Source organism: Syngnathoides biaculeatus, chromosome 12 (assembly GCF_019802595.1).
Source record: "Syngnathoides biaculeatus isolate LvHL_M chromosome 12, ASM1980259v1, whole genome shotgun sequence".
In the NCBI taxonomy this organism is placed as follows: Eukaryota; Metazoa; Chordata; class Actinopteri; order Syngnathiformes; family Syngnathidae; genus Syngnathoides; species Syngnathoides biaculeatus.
Window position 1 is genome coordinate 21,274,833 of NC_084651.1, and position 16,359 is coordinate 21,291,191.

The 16,359-nt window shown below is 42.3% G+C and overlaps 1 non-coding gene across 1 annotated transcript; it reads right to left on the bottom strand.

The window, feature by feature from the left end:
- Nucleotides 1-15,606: 15,606 nt before the first annotated feature.
- Nucleotides 15,607-15,679, bottom strand: trnas-gga (transfer RNA serine (anticodon GGA)). The gene has a single exon. It is a non-coding gene; the product is annotated as a tRNA-Ser (tRNA).
- Nucleotides 15,680-16,359: the final 680 nt, after the last annotated feature.

Below are 16,359 nucleotides of genomic sequence, written 5' to 3' on the forward strand. Positions count from 1 at the left end.
TGAATTTCTACGGAAATCTACAGCATCCAGCGTTCAATATGAATGTACAATTTTGAGCAAATTTCATTTCAGTAAAAATATACTTCTGTTTCAGTTTTCACTTGAAAGGGGTTTCATATGTACATGTTTTGTCTCATGTACCACCCAGCGCATAGAGTTTTCTTGAGATTTGTGAATGTAATAGAAATTAATTTGGAAAATACATGTGTGAAAATACCTTCAGTAGCAGATGTCTCATCAACAGTGCTGCATGTGAGCCATTCCGTATAACACGTAACACCTTGAAGGAGAACATTGATGATTAACATGAAAGCAAAAAAAAAAATAATAATAATAATAATTCAATATCAACCTTATCAATTCGCCATTACAATGACTGCAGTTGTAGTTAATGTGAGGCCTACAGATTCCCCAGAAACCCGAGGTGCCAGCAGCATGTTTGAAACAGAAACTCTTTGTCAATGGGGTGAAAATAATTCAAGATGGCTATTTTTAACAAATTAATTTGATATATGTCGGCTGCCGTCATTATAAAATGCACTTCAAAGGTATATGTCGCCACGCCATTGCCACTGAATCAAAACATCCAATGTGATGTTTCACTTTCACGGGGCGCTGGAATTACTACAAGCCTCTGGAGTGCAGAGGAGGAAAAGTGCTGCGATCCATGGGAGAATTTGCTTAGTCTGCGCCCAGGCCCACATTTGACAAGGAACACCCACATCAGGGTTGCTCCTCCCAGGATGCGTATCTGGTTTGAGGGTGTAGGAATAATTGTGATCATAATTATCATACATTTGCTTCCAATAAAGAAAGGCTTTGCTCTGCCCTAGATAACGTGGCAGCCTCCTAGAAGGAGATAGCAAGAACAAAAACATCTAATCATCAGAACTGTTTGAACTGCTGCCTGGTAAAGAAATGATGACCACACATGTATTCAGCAATCTTCCACACATGCACATGAACAAACATGTACACCTTGTTTTGCTTGTCGTCTCCTTATTGTAACATCCATATAAATAAGGGGCGTCTTAAAACTAAATAAATAGAAGTGCTGAGGAGAGGATAATCAGAGAGTGCAGTGGTGAATTGTACGAGACAGTTCCTCTCCTCACCATTTATATAAATGTCTGACGGGCGAGCTCTGGTGGCGGGCCGAGAGTCGAGCTTCCAGGTGGCCGAGGCGGTTAGCTCCAGATGCCGAAGCTAGGCTAAAGGCCTCCGCCGCCACCGAAGCTTAGCTAAATGCCTCCCCGGACGTCGAAGGTCGGCTCGCGGCCCGCTGGAGCTTGCGGCCGGCCTTTGGCGGTGGCGGAGGCCTTTAGCTGAGCTCCGGCGGCAGCAGAAGCCTTTAGCTGAGCTTTGGCGTCCAGGGCTAATGGCCTCTGCCGCCTGGAAACTTGGCTCGCGGCCCGCCACCGGAGCTTGCCCGTCAGACTCCATATCATTCCTGTCCCACGAACCATCCGCGGCTGCCGGCCTGGGGGCTTTTGTTTACACACTTATGTCGCGCGTAGGCCTCTGAGTAGTCAGACTCCGCGTCATTTCGCCCGAAGAACCATCCAAATATTCAACATTAATTACAGCCACAGGTTCAAATCTGTATGGAAGTATTCCTCCGTCTTCCCGATCAACCGATACTGCTATTTCTTCATCAGATGAGGATAAATCCGAAAAATTGGCGCTGGGCATAAATGGTGTCCCATGTTATCGAGCCTTTGTTGCGGCACGGTCCACGTCACATCCGGGCACGTAGGTCATGTGACTAGCGAAAATGGCAGCGCCCCTGAAAATTCACAATTGTCAATAAAAATCTTCTCAAAACACTATTAAATGAGAGAGGATTTAACATCACATTGTCAAAATAGGGTACATATTACATGACCTATTGGATACACTGTTCATGCAAAGCACTGGATTTCACCTTTAACAATGTTAACAAGGAAAATGTACTTACCTCTAAATGAACATGTTCCGCAGCTACGAGAGAGTAAGATCCTTTTTTGATACGCTACAAAGTCAGAAGGGTTTTGCTTCAAAGTAGGGTTATTATTGCTGAAAGTTGGTCATTATGTTGAACGTTCATAGTCAATATGCATCATGCTTGGATATAACCAAGTTTAAAGAATTGAGAATTAGGGAGCGCTGGCAGAACACATGAATTGAAACAATTTTTCAAAGTAAATTGTAAATTTTTAAGTTAACTTTATTTCTTGAGATGCAAAAATCTTCTCTTTGTACTTGGAAAATAAAAAGTTGAGCATCAAAGCGTATCCAAAGAGAGAGAATGGAGAAGCATTTCCTGATCAAGACTCAAAGCAGTGCTATGAACCAATATAATCTTCTGAGTCATTTTTCATCCTCTTCAGATTCTGAGGAGAGCTAAAAGATTCTTTCAGCCCTCAATGTCTGATGCCGACTGCTAAACATGGCAACGGAAATGTAATAGAAGAAGCCGACATCTACCGGGGATCATTAGGTTTGCTGATTATGCTACGAGATTGCATAACAGCCACCGAATGTGGCGCTGCTTTACAGAACCAAGGGCACCCTGTAGTGCAGACGCACTTCCCATGCGGGACTAGCATGCAGCGAAATTATGATGCTATGCTGCAAACTGTTATATGATTTACAAAGTAATTCCAGGAACACCAGCAAGAAATCATACACTGATTTAATTCTAAGATGCTAGCATGATATGCAAGTCTTTTTCAAAACATAGACCGTCGTCAAAATTTGGGGTGTTCAAGGTGTACGGAGGCACGCTGGAGGCATACGTGATTCAATTTTTATTTTTGCTTTGTCCAAACAAAAGTGGAAAGCATGAAACACAATACAATGTGCTTGTGACAATTAATAACAGATCAGAAGAAGTATTTATCTACAAGAGCCAGGGTGTGACATTGGTATCACGAAACAGTTAACCGTCAACGTATAGCTTGTCGACAACTAGCCACGGTCGTTTGCCTTTCTCACGGTGGTTCTTCATCATCGGGTACTTTACGCATCTCGTTGATTTTAGTCACTCATTCCAAATGAAGTCCTTTGATCTTACAATCTTTTAATTTCACAAACACTTTTTTCCTGAAAGTGTTTAAACTTTGGAACAATGGGACATGGTCAGTTTCCTGGACAAGGGTTTGCCAATCTATGAACACTGTAAAAGGTAATCTTGTTGACTATATCTTGAGAGTGGACATCGTGAACTCTTGTGCAGTGTGCAACTCGGTGTCTTCCAGTCTTTTTTTTTCTGAAATGCTTGAGAAAATTAGATTGTCACATATGCTTCGTGATTGACTGTCTAGCTTAGTTTCTTTCATGATTTTATATTCCAGTCTAGGAGTTTGTAACTCCGCTGAGGTTGACATTAAGTTTGATTGGCGTGCAGTATTATCTTAGTTCCTTGACCTGTTGCTGCGTGAACTCCAAACTGTTTCCGAGTTTAGTGATCTCTTGGCGAAGCAAGTCAAGTGTAATTAACCATTTCTTGTGGATTGAGAGGAGGACACTAGTCTGCATCTGTCGAATCAAGTAAATCCTCAGTCGAAGTGGAAGAATCCACCTTTTATCTCTTCAGCAGCAGCAGCTGAACGCGGGGGTCTGCACTCCTCCATAAAAGACGAGACTGCGTTGACGTAGTTGAGCGAATCTCAAGGGGCTCTCTCATTTGAAAAAGGAAAAAGACTTATGAAAAAAATTTGTCTCGTAATAGCAGCTTTTCCAAATCTACGCAAAGGGTGCTGACATGTTTTTCGTCTTTGGATATCACGTCATCTCTTCGTCATGCTCACAGGAGTTCACTAACTATGTTTGACTGTTTTTATCGGATTGACTTTTATATATTTTGCAGCACTTTGTGTGCATCTGAGGGTGTTTTTAATCTGATCTGTAAATACAGCTGAGTGGAGATTGTACTCAAGTCCAACATTTAATATAGGCTCCACACCCATGCATGCAGGTTTAAGTTATTAACAGTGTTATAAAGAAGCTGAAATTGTCCCATTACTGTATTCAACTGGTGTACTTCATATTCTTCCATAAGGTACATCTTTTGTCTGTGTGTCAGGGGCTTGTTATAACTTAGTCAATTATTAGGCAATGGCAGTTTGCATTTCACCCAGCATGAATAGGTACCTGTCTTTTTCTGATGGGTAATTTGTAAGAAAGTTTCTGAATGTCCTCTATTTGCAGAATGTTAGCATTAGAATGACCTGAACTTGTTACTTTAAAGTTTAATACTGGAAATTATTCGTAGCTCTCTGACGTTTACAAGGTAGCTAAATTCAGATTAAATCAGATCAGTTTTTCCTTTGAAATGCTCAGACAGGCAGAATTATCTTGATCTTTAACTTATCTTCATAAATATTTAGTTATTATTCCAACATACACTACTCCCAAAATTTTAGGTACATTCAGCTTTTGAGTGATTTTTTTTTTTTTAGGACGAATGTAAAAGGCACTAACTTTAACAACTGGGGTTTTTAAAAAGGAGGTGAAAGGAAATATTCCCTCTTTTTTTCCCCTGAGGATGTTGACTTCTTTGTCTTTCTGTGGCTCTTCCAGTCTCTGCATCCTTGTTGCAGCCCGCTGATGACATTTGATGACACTTTCAGTTCAAGCTGCTGTTGCTCAATTGTAAAGTGTCATATGAACAATATCATCTTATAAACAGCATCATGAAGAGTTCTGCTTAAAGGTCAAGTGTCATGCCTGTAAACATTCTAAAATAGATATTGTAATGAAAAATACATATAACATTATTCACTTGAATGTTTATACGAAAAAATAAATATGAGCGGAGAGCGCGTCAACCATGGGCAAAGTTTCAGAAGTCTCATTCGACATTCAAGTGGTAGCCATATTGGTTGCATCTTCTGTCCACGACGTCACACAAACTGCATGCGGCCAAACCACCTCCCCGCCCGATCCACCTCCGCGGCATTGATAAACAACGCCGCCCGCGAGCGACGATGAGGCCGCGGCCAAACCGCCTCCCCGTCCGATCCACCTCCGAGGCGGTAATAAACAATTTCGCTCGCGAGCAATGATGATGCGGTGGCCAAACCGCCTCCCTGTCTGATCCACCTCTGCAGTGGACATAAGCCACTGTGGCTCAGCGCCGGGATGAGCCACCCCGGTGGGGCTGCGTTCGTCGATCACGACTTCAGCCGGGGTGGTACATCGACACATTTAGCACCCCTGATTTATGGATTACGTCACCCCCCCCAACTATTATTTTTTTTTTAGTAGCTGTATACACACCTACCTGTCATTTGGAACCCATGAAACTTGTCGTTTGCACCTGTGCAATCCATTTTTCACGAGGAACCGGGTCTTTTGGAAAAGTATGAAGACCGAATCCATCCCACCGAGTTGTTTGAGCAATCTCCAGCAACATAACGAGCCGGCATTTTGGCTAACACGAAGGAACAAAGCGCTACCTTCCCGCAAGTCAAACTAATAGAAGCAGACGAGCCCGCCTGAGTGTGCTACTGCCCTGTACATCACTTCCTGCTTCTTCTCGAAAACAAATTCCTCGAGACGATTTTCATGGTGGGAGTGACAAAAAGCCATATACATCAAAATAATGTTTTGTGGTGAAAAAACAGATCAGTCCATACCAGCTGCCATTTTTCATTAATAATATACTAAAAATCATGCATTTCATGACAGTTGACCTTTAAATACCAATTACAGAACCAAGAAATGTTTTGGTTGACTCATTCATTAAACAGCTGTTGTGAATTTTGCCTTTCAGATCATTATAAGAGAACTACAAAAGTTGTACAAGTACTGAAAGGGTGAACAGTTGGATATTTCAATTCAAACATAAATATAAGTTCAAAGTTCATCTCTAAAAGGTTATAATGTAGTTTAAAGGAGGACTTTGTTGAAAATATTAGGAATGGGAGTTAAATTAGAAGTTAGTAGGTGAGGGTTCAATGTTTCTTTTAATGTCAAAATCATCCACAGATTTCACCTAGAAACATCTCTAAATTGGAAAAGTTTTCTCAAAATTCCTCTCTCAACATTCCAATGACCCCGGCTGGAAAACTGTCAGCCAATTAGCGTTTCCCACATCTGCAATGCTTCCTGTCCTGACCCCGCCACTTCTCGTGGATATGTTTCACCGAACAGAGAATGTCCACTATCTGGCATTTCGTGGCCGATTTTTGGGAAAAATAATTACAAACAAACAAAACAAAAACAACACAATGTACAATGTTCTAACCTATGCATTTGAGCCGGAATACACACAAGCGGAACTTGACACGTTGGAGAGGGGGCGTGGTGCTGACGACGAACAATAACAACACTCTCAATATTTGGATCGTGCAGATTTTCCAGAAAGGCTCGTTTCGAAAGACAATTTACGTATTGTATCGAGCATGACATGGCGTTTGATTTGTATGATGTTTCGATGTGTCTGATGCGTATAAGGAGCATTCGGGAGTGTGTGGTCCTGGAGCAGCAGCTAACGTCCTAAACAGTTTGAATTCCTTAGAACACGAACATTACATTGGAGACGAGGAGTAAACTGAGTCGTGGGCGGTGTCAAAAGAAAAGTGAAACGAGGGGAAAAGACGGACTAGGAGGAAATACGAACAAAGACGAACTATCAAGATGCAAGAGCTAATAGCTAAGAAGCTAAAGCTCAAAACATTTCAGCTAACGGCAAAGAAGCTAAAGCTAATGACGTTTGGTGCTTATGATTCATTCAAAAAAGGTTACCTGAAGAAGATGCTATATACTAAGGATATGACAAAGCCATATATTGATAATGTATTAGAGTAACATAAAGACTATTACCCTGTTATATCTGTTTGTACACTCATACACTCGTGACTGAAGTTTATTTAGGATGAACCAAGTTTTACATACATGCAATTAATGTCCAAACAATATTGGTTTTGTAGCACATACATGACTACCGTAGTTTGCTGGTCTGTTGCAAAACGAGTACACAGTGTCACGACCCATCGATGCAGGAGAAGACCCAAATGCAGGACTCCAGAGATGCAGAGGCAGTTTGGGAAAAGCGTTTATTCGTTCCAAGGTCGGGGATCAGGCCGACAGTCACCTGGAGCAGCGGTAACCCGGACGTCAGGCGTAGAAGGCACGTCAGCAGGCAAGCAGGGATCGGTACACAGGAGATCAGTCAGAGAGAGCAGGAGTGTCAAGGGCGTTAAGCTTACGGGGTTGGTTGGAGGACAGGCGGAGGTCGGTACACAAGGGATCAGGATCAGAAACGAGAAAGTGGAGGAACGAGGCATGGATAGCAACGATCTGGCGAAGCCAGACCGTCAGCTGGGTCCTATATATACTGGGGTTAATTATCAGCGATGAGGCGCAGGAGTGCGCCTCCTAATCAACGCAGGTGTGTAGGGGACCTGCCCAGCCAGGGCTGGGACTGGCAGGACCATGACACACAGGCAACATAATGACATTCATATTACGGTCCAACTTTCAACACTTCTTTAACCACATTACTGCTTGGGAAATTACACATTATCTGGACTGCATTTTTCATTTCAAAATTTGAGAAAAAAAAGCAAAATAAAGTCTGAACTACATTATTCTGTTACAAGAAAGAAAAGAATACTAAAAGCTAGTCCCATTATTATATGTATGTATATGTATATATATGTATATGTATATCCTAGCAATAAACTTGTTTTCAAGGGATGAATGACCAAAAATTGTGGTCAAATCCTTATTTCATTTCAGATCTCTACCAATCATAGTCGTTATCAAATTACTGCTCAGTCAACACATGAGCACAATTGATGTCCAAGGGTTTCTTAGCTAAAAAGCTCTGCAGGAGTGCAGTTCTTCTGCCCAGTTGCTCTTTTGTGTTGTGTCACCAATTCTGCGGATCCAAATTGTAACGGCGACCCGTTCTGCTGTGATTGCTCCAAAAGACTGAGGTGAGGTGAGCTTGCCAACGTTCAAGATGCAGAATGTGTGGGTGCAGTGAAGTGATGGAGTGTAGGGTGGGGGCATAATTATGCTATTGTGAGCCATGGTGATAATGGCCGTGCTCCAGAGCAAAGGAGCACAGGGAAAGCACTTTAATTGAGATATAAAAGACATGGTTCCAAGGGCACTTTGCAAGAGCAGAGATAGCACCTCACGTGCTTGAGATGCTTGTGCAGTGTAAATACTAAACCACCGTTCAAAAGCGCTTTAGTCCCTATTTAGAGCAGTGTTTGCTAGAATTGATTTGTGCTACATTGTTATCAACTAATTCCAACTTGCTTCCAGAGGGAAAAGGATTCATCAGACAATGTTTGAAAAAAAAAAAAAAAAAAAACACACATTTGTCAACCTTCAAACAAGGGTAAGCGTTTCCTGCTATGTGTGTATGTTGAGGTAGTAGATGGACTAAACCGACAGCTGTGGGCAGGATACGACACAAGGAAAGATGCTTGCGTTTCCTCTTCTTCCTCCTACAGGGCGCTGACCACAGTTCATGACTCTGAGACATAACGGAATAGAGGAAGAAAAGCTTGAGCGAGTAACCGCAAATTCAATTAATCCGGAATTCAGAACATGTTAATTCACATTATTTTGTCGTTTCTAATGAAAAAGAGAGGATATTTATGAATGGTGTTCAGATGAACTTGATTGCAAATATTACAATTCTCTGCTTGCCAGAAACGAAACCATGGAAGAGCTGATCATTTCTGTCATTGCAAACTGGACCTTTACCAAATACATAGGGGAATAAAACAGTTTTATGGTGGTAGAACATTTCATTTTTTTCCTTCCATAAAACATTCAACAAAAACACAGTTAATAATTATTGTCAAATACAATACATCCCATTATGTGCTCTGTTGTTCCACTGTGTGAACCAGGCCATCAGTGGAGCTTTCTGTCTTGGAAAGGAGTAAGCACATGAACAACAAAAGATTTCCCGCCAACACATCTTGTCTTCTGTGTACTCAAGGTGCTCGCTTCAAATTTAAAGGCTTTTGCCTCTGGCACTTTCTCTCTGTTGTGAGGTGAGAGGGCTGTGTCACAAAACAAACGCCACGCCAGCAAGAAACCTCATAGAGTCACAGGAGAAATGTTTCCATAGCAGCCAAGCTCAAGTTCACCTGGCCAACCAAATAAAATTAGCCCACCTGGAACTGAACCTCCTTTGACACATCCACTTACGAATCCAATTTTGCCATTGGTGGTCTTTCATATCTGTGGCCCTTTTCAGCACAGGACACACACAAGCACATTAGATTTCCTCATAGTTTTCCAGTGGGAACTGGCTGAGCAGGAGTTGGCACATGCAGTGAGCGGGTCTGGAGCATCTTGGCATGAGTGGGTGCTCAGATCTCTCAGATTTGGTCTAATGGCCCGGGTTGGCCCAAACTGCTGCTGGTCGTCAGCTGGCCTGTTCCACAAAGGCAACAAGGCCAGGGGCAATTTTCACGCCACCAGTCTTTGTCAAAGACACTCAATGACTTTTCAAAAGTAGGCAATCGGGAATTCAACAGGGGGATCAATGAGTACGGTGGTGAGAAGAGAGAGGAACAAGAGTTGTAAGTGCAGCTATGCAGGCGAGGAGCATATGTTGTTTTATTGCTATCACTTCGGGCCCTTCTTTCTCCCCTACATGCCATCACGCAGGCCCATCAGTTTACAACAGGCTCCAAAATGACTCCTGCTTTGGAGTGGGCGGCCGAAGGGAGCACTTACCTTACACATTTTCATCAGCAGCAGCACCAGCAGCAGCAACGAGGTGACCAGTGTTGTATATGCAAGGATACTGCTTGAAACAAAAGGACAGGACCCACATGGTTTCTTAAGACGGCAACATGTCTCAGCATGGTGCAGGCCATCTTTTCAAACTGTTATTCTGAACTGCCAATTATGAGTAATCTTTGTAATCTGTAATACATTTGCCCTGCAGGCAATGTTTATCTTAATGTGTCAGACCGGTGTTCAAGATGAAGACATTAGGCGCTTAACAACCACTGTGGCGCTTCCTCCTGCTTCGCCTCAGGACCCCACTGTCCCCCATCACTCACACATCCCAGGAGCACAAGGCTAATCATTGTTTGAATTCCCAGAAGGCAGCGTTGGTGGGTTAATCTACCATAGCTTTAATCCTTGCGCGCTCTCTAGTAGTGAACGGCCTTCAACACACCTGCAGTGCCCCATAGCTTCTTCAGAAAAAAAGGAGGGGAGAAGGCTTTCAACTATAGGCTGGACTTTGAATCCACATTGTACTCACGTCTACCTGAGAGAGTCAACCTGTCATATTTAGTCAGGTGAGGCGAAAATAGGAGAAAATGAGCTGCACCAGAAATGTGGATTTGCCAGAGATGATGATTAAAAAAAAATGGCTTTGGGGAATAAGAGATTGTGACAGTGACCTTTGTGACCACCACATTTCAGCTTGGCTGGTACCTAGCAGCCAAAAGAACTGCCTTAAGGGCTGGAAAATATTTTGCTCCTGGAGCTCTGTGAAAAAGATCATTAAGGTGTTATGTTTGAATAGTTGCCGTGTTTCCTAATTCATTACAAAAAAATCTGCATGTTTTGTGTACATTTTTACAGAGGTCAAGAAGAACAAACTTTTCATTTTACAAAACTGACAACATGCTGCATTTACATCTGATCAAAACTACTATATCTCATGGTCCTGCCGGTCCAGCCCTGGTTGTGTGTGTTCCCATGGGGCCGCGCTGATTGGGAGGCGCACACCTCCACCTCATGCTGGCTGATTGGCCCTGATGTATATAGGACCATGGGGACGACTGGTCCGGCGCCAGATCGTTGCAACTCATGCCCCGTTCCTGCACTCCCATATCTCTGATCAACAACCCGTGTGTACCGAACTCCGCCTGTTCTCCGACCGACCCCATGAGCCTGACTCCCTTGACACTCCTGCCTTCCCTGATTGATCTCCGTGTGCCGACTCCTGCCTGCCCGCGGACCTACTCTCTACGCCCGACGTCCTGACTACCACTGCTGCACCTGACTGCCTGCCTGATCCCCGACCGTGGAACAATCAACCTTTTTCCCGAATTACCTCTGCGTCTCCCGACTCCTGCATTTGAGTCCTACCTCCGTATCGATGTGTCGTGACACTATATATCAAAGAATAACATGTCAATCAAACAACTTGTCGATGCTAATTCCAAACTAAGTTGCAACATAATTAGATGCTGTTTGGACCGGATAGGCTGGAGTGTCATTAAAAATTCAACTTGCAGCCTTGGTACAGACACTGCTACATCCTCTATCAGTTTCTGTGAAGAGGTGTGTATACCAACCACAACATTTCACAGGTTCAATAACAACAAGCCGTGGTTCACTGCCAAATTCAAGCCAGGCTAAAGAGGAAGCATTTCGAAGTGGCCATAGACCGCAGCTGATTAAAGATATTAACATCACAAAGAGAAATTCTGAACAAAAGTTAGAAAAACAGTTTACCCCGAACGACTAAATCAGTTTGGCATACATTACAATCTCTAAGAAATGACAATCAACCATCCTCCCAAAATAAGAATAATAAAGGACTAGCCCATGACTTGAACACTTTCTATATTGCAGATTTGAAAATGACACTTTCGCATGCCACACCCACACACCCGCACCACCGACGACCATCACCCCAAGGACTGCCCATCCTGTGTTGACAATCCACGAACACATGGTGAGGTGCATCTTTAAACAACCAAAGATCAACAAGCCCAGACCTCGTGTCTTCATCTTGCCTCAAACTCTGTGCAGACCATCCTGCTCCAGATTTCATACATTTCTTCAATAGGTCTCTGGAATTGTGTGAAGTACCATGCTGTCTCAAAGGCTCCACCATCATCATCCCACTCACCAAGAAACCTGCAATCTCGGCTCTGAATGACGAAAAGGCCTGCCGCCCTGAAATTTGTGCCCATGAACTCCTTTGAACACTTCATCCTCGACCACCTCAAGAGCATTGCAGGTTCCCTGGTGGATCTCCCAAAGTTTACCTACCGAGTGAACAGGTCTGTGGATAACAGTCAACATGGGACTGCGCTTCATCTTCGAACACCTCAGTGGCACAGAGACCTTCAGATCTGCGTACAACACAATCATCCTTGAAATCCTCTCCTCCAACCTTCTCCTGCTCAGTATCTCGTCTGTCATCTACCAGTCGATTGATAGCTTCCTGATGGGCAGGACACAGCAGGTGAGGCTGGGGGAGACCACATCATTTACCCACATCACCAGCACCGGGGCGCCCCAATGTTGTGTCCTCTCTCCGCTGCTCTTCTGTCTCTACATGAACGCCTGCACAACAACGCACCTGATTGATTATTTTGTCTTTATGCAAAGTTGGTAAGATGTTGATTGGCAACGTCAAGTGCGAGTGCTTTGGCATACTCTCCATCTGTGACTTTAAACACACAGCAGAACTCTCCCTCTCCTCAAAAGCTGTTAATTTTTGTAGGAAACTTCGGTGGTACTCATATTTATTTCTTTGTTCTTTTGACCTTTGTCAAAAGTTTCCATAATTATTGTTCCACACAATTGGTGTTCGACCGTTCTGCACCTACAATTAGTTTGCCAGTCAGACTCCGTATCATTCCCATCCGAAAATCCATCCAAATATTCACCATTATTTACAGCCACACGTTCAAATCTGTATGAACGTATTCCTCTGTCTTCCCGATCAACCGATACTGCTATTTCTTCATCACATGAGGATAAATCCAAGAAATCAGCGATGTCCGTGATTGTGTATTCCTTTGTTTGCACACAGGAGACATCGCTTCATGTTTTTTTCAAGTCATGTGACTCCGCAAAACGACGGTGCCCATGAAAATTTGTAATTGCCGATAAAAATCTTTCAAAACACCATTAAATGATATCAGATTAAACTCAAATTTTCAAGGTACAGTACATATGACATGACCTATTGGATTAAGGCTTTTTGTTATTCACCGGAGTATTCCTTTAAAAAAAAATTGAAAATTGAAATTCCACAAAATTGCCTCATAGCCTTGTACCCATTTTATACCCCAGTTATAATTATGCCAACACCAGATTTGGAATTTTTAGATCATGAGGCCCACTGTTTGCAGAGTTTTGTTTTGTTTTTTAAATATTTTTCAGGTTGTATATATTCCATCCACAACCCCACCACCAGCGTTAACATCTCCATGTATAGTTTTTGTGTTTGCAAAGGCGTCAACACTCTTACAATAAAGGAGTCTCCGTGAATGATGGCAGAAGCACAGCAGTACTCCACCGCACTGCAACAGTACACCTTTGGGGGACGTTTTTAGGGGTGCTACAGACTCATTATCTTGTCATATATCATAAAAATACAGCAAAGGCTGCCATCGTGATCCCATGCTCCACGGGCTCATCCTCAGCCGGACTTTGCTGCTGCTTTCCATAAAAGAAAAATAGCCTCCAACGTATTGACTGTCCACCATTGATGTGAGGTCTCATTCTGTCTTTCACACAGTTGATACTAACACACACACACATAAAAACAAAAGCATACAAAAAAGAAAGTCTGCACATAAGCCACCCAGGATAGCTCGGCTATTTGACATTTATGTTCAATTAAGCAGTAAATGTGTGCGGTTTAAACTTTAAGTAGTAGATTTTGACTGTGAAAGATTACTTTACTGAACCTCTTGTGTGACTTTGACACTTTCTAGTTTGCCTGTGGTGCCTAATCTATGTCAACATTAAACAAAAAGGTTTTGAAAAAAATCCAGTCTCCACCATTCAGACTGAAAATTCTCCCCATTAAAGTGGAAAGAATGGAGATGATTTCTTGTGCATTCACGGCAGCAGTCACGCTGTCTGCTTTGTGTTTGTTGATCTGAAATGAGTGCAATTAATTTGCTGAGAACTTTTGTCTGCCCCGCCCCCCACAAAGAATTTTCATTTCACTCAAAATGTTTTTCATTGGTTATATTAGTCAACAATGTAACCCTTTTAAATGAAGCCCCTTTCTGCTTTTATGGCCTAGTAATTTCAAAGTGCGCATAAAAGTCATGCATGCTTGCTGATATTGACATCCTCTTGTGTAATTAGCATTTCCTTAATGTGTTGACTGTTCTTGTAAAGGGACAAAATTAACGCATATCGTAGCTCACTAAATAAAGGTGCAATATTAACGTGCACATGCAGATCGGGACACGTGTGCAGGGAAACGTGTTAATTGACCAACCTGCCAGGCAATTATTGTCGGTTGACCTCATAACCAAAATGTGTTTCTGATTATCATGCTTCAGAGCGTCTGTTGTCAAGGAAGCCATGTTTTAAACTGTTTGGACAGCACCTTCCAGAGTCCACAGGGGACTGTTCTCAGTCAGGCAAAAATGTAATCTAAGATAGAAACCAATCGAGGGGGAGCAGAACCTCAGTTATGCATAATAATTTTGGAAAAAGTCAATTTCATTACCAAATTGTAATTACATGAACTCATTAAATGAAAAGATGATTTCCAATTAAACTAAATGGATGCCTAGCAGACCACAGATCTCACTAGAATTCAAAGGTAACATCCTCTTCTAACACTGACAGTTTACATTTTCAAATTGACGTATCTGTGTGACAAAATAAACACCATCAAAAAAATTGCTACTAACATTAATGTACAGTCGAACCCCTTAGGACAAACCAGTGTCGGTGTCATGGGGGGGCATGGGTGTACCACGCCCCACTAAATGACATTATGTGCCCTGACGCAGGTCCCTGCAGTGTAGCCTCGTGCCATTCTTTATAATTTCATAAAATTCTAAATTGATTTAATACAACCAATAATGGTGAGATAAGATTATGAAAACAAAGTCAGAAAAATGGTGCTGATCCATTGCATCTTGTCACATCACTTTCTGTCAAAGTGCCGTCAGATCATTAATGACCTGTCTGCTTTTGAACTCAGCCTAGCATTTGGCACCTCCACAGCGATAGCCTATACGAGAATTCATTCTTATGTAATTTGACAAATGCATTTTCAGACCACAAGTGCACAAGACTCCATAAAATTAAAGGCCACACCATGTTGGTTCAGCTGCCGTTTGAGGGGTGCAACGTGAGCGGAGCGAGTGGAAGGATGCAGTTCGCTGTCATCACATACAGAAAAATGCTTAGCTGAAGCCGATGATTGGTATACTCCGGGGGTGAGTCAAACGTCGTGACCTGAGGCAACTTCAACTGCCAGTTTTAGGACTTGCGATTTCATTGCCAAATACTTCAGAAAGACTGGACTTTGACTTGGTAGGCAAGACACTTGACTTTGAGTTGAACTGCATGACCCAACAAGTAAAATAATTTGGAGTTGGAAATTTACATTTTAATTGAGGGCATTTGCCTTATTTTTTAAACTAAGAAAGTTTTGGGGAGGTTATTCCTAGCAACGTTGTCATGGGTTATTTTGCACTTGCCAGCGCGACATTGCCATTTATATGAATGATGATGGAAGAAGTGCCAAAGCTAATATGATCTGGACTCACACATAGAGGTGTGTGTGTTTCTTTCGGCTTGTCCCTTTCAGGGTCGCCACAGGTGTCATCTCAGATGAACGCACATATGTTTGGCACAATTTTTACGCCGGATGCCCTTCCTGACGCAACCCTTCTCAGGGAGTGGAGGCCCCAGTGGGATATGAACCCACAACCCCTGGTTTTCCAAACCAGTGCTCTAACCACTGAGCTACGGGGCCTCTGACTCACACATAGAGGAATAAAGTCATTTCAAACTTTAGCTAGCATTAGCATTAAACTGGTTTGGGGCGCTTAAAAATAAAAATTATGTGATTCTAAACATTTTACTACAGCTAAGCCATAAAACTAGGGATGGAATGTTTTATGATAATTGTCGGAATCTGATGTTTTAGTTTATGTAGGCACGCAAAAGTATTTTTTTTTAAATTTAATTTTTTTCTCCCTCTCGTCACTTTGCATTCTGATCACGGTGACAAAAGTACGCTTCACTATTAATAAGTACAGTGCACATTCTGAGTAGCCACAGTACATGTGAATGTAATTTTCATAAGACTTAATCTGTTTATTGAAGTGTCGCCGTCAAGATGTTATCTGTTGTGTCGGCTCTGTGACGAAGCTGTCTGCATTATGTTTTTAAAATTGAGACCACAGCATTTGAAACATGACCTTTGGTCTAATGATGATTGTCAGTTGTCCAGAGTCAGTGCTTTTAAAATTAATGTACTAACCCGACTGAGTGATTGAAATTTAATTAAAATAGAGGACACGAGAGGAATGCAGATTTTGATTACATTACTTTTTTCTGTTTGAGGGATAGCGAGATTTTTATGTGATGTAGAATGAAAGGACCTACGAGCAAACAGAAAAAAATAATTATGGAAATACCCTTAATTGTGAA